The following is a 5,757-nucleotide window of genomic DNA, read 5'->3' on the forward strand; positions in this document are numbered from 1 at the left end:
CGATAATATTATTTCGGAGTATTTTCACAGGAGCAACAGGAATATCATACACGAGGATCTTAAGATATTCCCACTTAAGACGTCTTCTAATATTAGAGGAAATTGCGTTTCTGTAATTGTCTGTAGTTGTCTGTACCATTAAGTGTAGGCGGAAGAAAAATCGATCCAAGAAGGAAATCTCCAATAATATCAGCCCATACATTGCACGAAAACTTATGCTGATGTTATTCAATAATATAATACTATGTGGATTTTCATATGACATGATTATACATGATTATTATGATAATTTGTTATAGTATCCTGCGAAAAATTTGCTTCATCTGAAAAGTATCATCTTCAAAATTTGGAAAAATACACTGTTACAAATATCACTGAGCAAAAATTACTTGTAATGAATAATCTGCTGAGAGAGAGCTTGTATTCGTTGTATGTGAAAGGATCTTCAAAAGAGCTTCGTTTAGTATCTTCCATACAATTGAGAAAGAAACATTTTGCATTTCTAATATCATCTGTCTCGTACTAGTCTTGGATTTTCTGTGATTCGTTTAATCACTTGCTCTTCGATTGCAGCTGCTCGAATGGTTCTGCTGGATTAACTGTATTGGGTAAGAAAGATCCTATTTCCCTCGACGACGAACTGGTTCATCGTCTGGAAGGTATTTTTAGCAGGGCATCGTCTTTGAAGATTTGTTGAGACGTTAAGCTTCTCTGCAGTTTCCATTAGCTCGTCTATACATGAATATCTACCAATTTGATGTTAGAATGAAGTACTATGTTGATGAATACTACTTCACTCTTACATGTTTAAATGAAGACTGATTCCAATTCCATTCCAATTCCACAGACCTATCTAATAACTCTTTGTAACTTTAGAAGATGAATAGAAGTACAATTCATGAAACGTCGAAGCGAGGCATGCCGTCTGTCGAAAAAATATACACAACGTAAATATACATATAATATACAATTTAAGTAAGAAATGTCTAACTTGGAAAAAAAAGCGTTTCTAAACCCATGTTTATATGATTTTTTTCATTCTTACAATGAGTGGAATATGCTCTTAGAGTTTGACTAACTATTTCTGAAACCTTGCGTGCGTGCGTGCGTGTGCGTGCGCGTGCGCGTGCGTGCGTGCGTGTGCGTGCGCGTGCGTGTGTGCGTGCGTACGTGCGCGCGCGCGCGCGCGTGTGTGTGTGTGTGTGTGTGTGTGTGTGTGTGTGTGTGTATAGAGGAGAAGGTGATATTATCCCAACAAACAAGAATGGATTGAAATTTTTTTCTATCTAAATGTTATTTATTTTAAATAGCGAATACTTTTTCGGGATTTAATTGGATTCAATTGGATTCAATTAGATTCAATTGGATTGAAAAACTGTATTTCCCATTTCAAAATTTTGAATTGAACAGTATTCACAATGCACAGAAAAAAACTAATATTTTAAGATTGAAAGGTATAGAGATATGCTCCATTCCTATAAATGAATAAATGAATAAAAATTCATTCAGGATTGAAAAGCATTCATTTTAACATTCGTGAATCAATATTTCTGAAAATCTGAATCCATTTCAATTCAATCGTCTCGTTTGTTGAGATGGCCCATTTACTTTTTGTACAATAACTTAGTTAATAATCAATACTTGAATTTAAATCAATTACATTTGTCAAAATATTATTCAATTAATTCTAGACTCAAAGTTACGAAATGTTTATTACTTAGGACGCTATTTATAAAAATGGCGACATTGCTCGATAAAAAATTTTTCATGCATATATTTCATGAATATATATAATATAAACATAAATACTCATTAATATCACAATCATATATAAAATATATCCATATATGTTCATACATCTCTTTTTCTTTTGTAAAATTTCTTTTTAGTGTAATATAAATAATAATAGTAAAGTGTGAAAACATTAAAAATAATTAAAAGAGTAATTTTTACACTATTTGTTTTAGAAAAAATCAAGTTTAAAAAAATGTAAAAGAATTACTTATGTATAATTATATAAAAGTATTTATAATTGTGTATGAGCAATTTTTTTTACATTTTTCGAAACTTATTTTTTTTTTCTAAAACAAACAATGTGAAAATTATCCTTTAATAGACAAAAATTTATTTTCTTCTTATAGAATTAAAAAAATTTTTTTAGAACTTTTTATTACTACATTTTTTCAGAATTTTTTAGTACTGCATTTTCTTATTGACAGCAATTTGCAAAAATTCTCAAAACTTTATGGGAGAAAAATAAAAATTTTTGATCTCTCGCTATTTTTCTGTAAAGTTAATAATATTAGGTGTAGTAAAAAGAAATCTATTATTTTTCCATTCAATTTCATACAAAAATAATGGATTTCTTTTTACTACACCTAATATTTGAGTAAAAACTTATTGAAAATCAATATTCAGGAATTTTTAATAAATAATATTTTGTTAACTATTGTGAAAATTGCAAAAATAGTATAGGATTTTTCGACACACAATCAGTTTAATCTTCTCTACCTGCCTACATTGTCGGCAGGTTATCGAACACCCTGTATATATATATATATATATATATATATATATATATATATCAGTTTTTAAACTTTATTTCTTTACTAAAAGATAAAATTCTGACTTCTGTTCAGGATTTTTACCGCAAAAATGCATATAATAGCATTTTTTATTGGCAGAATTTTAATAGTGTGTACTCAGTGCACTTTGAAGCCGTTGTACACGAATCGATGTGAAGATGTATATTAATAAAAATATAAAAACGAGTTAAATCACGAAATCTTCAATACATTTTATTATACTATTTGATAAAATATACTTTGGACATTTTATTAATTGAGATATCTTATTTTTACGTTCAGATTAGAGTAGTGTACAACGATTTTAAGGTTTTAATGTGCAATTGAAATTTGCCAATGAAAAACGCTATAATATTCGATTAGTGTCAAGAAAAAAAGTAACGAAAAAGTAACTCGTTACATTTTGAGTGACAATAACAGTAGTTACTTTTTTTTGCAAATAAAAGAGTAATGATAACGAATTATTTTTTAAAGGAAAGAACGGTAACGAATTATTTTTATAAAGTAAAGTTGCCAATTCTGATCAATAGTACACATCTAAATAGAATTAAATGGGTTAATTTAGTTTGTAATTGAAAAGTGAAACATGAAAAAGTGAAATGTTTTATAACTCAAACAATGTTATGGAAACAATCATAAACAGAATAAATATCTGTATGAATTTTTGTATTGATTTTTGTGTCATGAATTTACTTCTAAAATTATGAAACAGTCTGTATATCCAAATCTATCAATCTTTTATCAATCTATCGCTCAGAAAACATTTCATTTAATTCGTCATCATGATATGGTAACCTTCTTTATATTCTTTATATTCTTGATATATTACGTCTTGTGTAATCAAGACCATTAAATTTTTACTCAGCTTCTAATTTTCTTTCTTTGGGGATATTTTTATGAGAAATGTAATCCATTACATTACAAATTATCCCGCTTGAAACATAACGTTGAAACAGAATTAGCTCTCAGAAATATCTTATTCATTATGTTATATATTCCTTCAGAAATCGAATTATGTTATTCAAGGACATCAATTTCAATATTTACGTTATTATATATAAATAAGATAATACAAGTCCTGTAAATAGAATCAAGTCTTCAAATTTTTTAATATAACAGAATTGAGAATCTTCAGATTTTTTTATTATAAAAATGTATCTGTCATAGTGCCGGCATTCAACTTTCAAAAAGTAATAATTCAATAATAATGTAAATAAATCGAACGAAATAAAATATAAACTAAACTGAGAGCCAATGCAGACATTATTTACTGCGTAAATATTTCAGTAGAATATTACATAAATAACGAAAAAATTTCGAGTAGTAGTTTTTATAGGTCTTCCTCGGTGCAATTGAGATAAATAAAAAAACAAACGTAAAACATGAGTTGTTATTGCTGAGATATATTAAATTTGTGTGTATGTGTGTCCGTGCGTGCGTGCGTGCGCGTGTATGTGTGTGTGTGTGTGTGTGTGCGTGTGCGTGTGTGTGCGTGTAAAAAAACATAAACGAAAGCAACGATCACAGGTATATCAAAAAACATAAGAGGGCAATTTTTTATTTGTATCAATTTACAATGAAGAGGATCCAAATTATAGTTGAAAAAACATTATCCATATAATATTTTGCTAATAAATATGTAAATTTTTTATGCATCGATGGCGTTAACTTTTTATATTTCATTTCATTTAATTCAATATCTCCAGAAATATTCAAGCATATCTATTGATTAAATGAAATATCTTGTGTATATGCTTATCATACACATTCCTATTATTTTAAATAAAAACAATAAAATAAATAAATATTTTCTTGCTTGAAACTAAAGTCTATATAATTTTAACAACATGAACTTTTTTAGATAACTTTATTATTAGATAAAAATGATATCTCGCTAATATGTATCATCCGTTTCCTAACTATTCGTGAAGTGGGACAGCCGGTGACATGCGCACTATTCGAATGATAAATACTAAATTCATGAGTGATAACTATGACTAATGCTATGGCACGCGAAATCCTACGCCTCTCGCCTTGCGCTTCCACGACAAATTTTCCATTCTCTGGTATTCAATTCGTTCGCTCTCTCTCCCATCGTTCTCCTCTTCACGCTTTTAAAACTCCACAAGGTCGTGTGGCGACGTAGACAGAGAAATCAAGTTAAGCGTACGTTGTGTGATCTGAAAACGAAGATTACAAGAAATAGTTTTTGGCATCCGACTCACAGTTCAGTTTTGTGTGATTCACACAAAACACGCAGAAGAGACATGTGCACAGCTTTCTTTTCATTCACTTATTTTTCATAAAGCCGCCTTAAAAGCTCAATTAAAGATAAATGATCCTTCATTTTTTTTATGTTTGGGATACGATAAGGATTGACTTAATTGCACTTAACGTTAGCTAATATCTACTTGAACTCGTAACATAAAACTACGCATGGAAATTTACCGTAGCTCGTTTCTTTGTATTTCATACGAGGTTTCTTAGAAATGTAAGATAGATTCTTGAAAGTTATATATATATATAAATAATCCATACATATACAATACAGTTCAAGCTAAAAGTTTGAAAATACTTTTTAAAAATTGACATTTTTAAGGTTATTTATTCAAGTGTCTAATAATGTGTTTTTTTTTAACAATAATTCTTTAGAATCAATAATTATTGTTCAATTTGAAGAATTATTGTTCCGGAAATACATTATTATGGATATTTAAATAAGCAATTTCAAAAATTAATTTTTGAAAATTAAGAAATAATTTCTTTATAATCACACTTTACCATCCATCTTGTTAGGATATTATAAGATTTTTGCATAATATAATCTTTTTTGACAAAAATTATCAAAGAGGTAATTTTTAATCATTTATCAATCATAACTAACTCTACTTTTATTTAAAAATTTATGGATGTATGTGTGTGTGTGTGTGTGTGTGTGTGTGTGTGTGTGTGTGTGTGTGTGTGTGTGTGGAAAGAGAGTTATGTGTTATACAGGCGTTATTTTATGTAAGAAGGATATGGAAGGAAAAGGGGAAATTAAAGTATTATATCGATTCATATGGTTGGAGGGAAAGAGGATCGATGGGAATGGTATGGGGATGAAAATAAGCAACTCGATTCCGCAATGCTGACTATTACTCAATCATTAGTATAAGGGATGAAGTAGGACATG

Source organism: Atta colombica, unplaced genomic scaffold (assembly GCF_001594045.1).
Source record: "Atta colombica isolate Treedump-2 unplaced genomic scaffold, Acol1.0 scaffold1, whole genome shotgun sequence".
In the NCBI taxonomy this organism is placed as follows: Eukaryota; Metazoa; Arthropoda; class Insecta; order Hymenoptera; family Formicidae; genus Atta; species Atta colombica.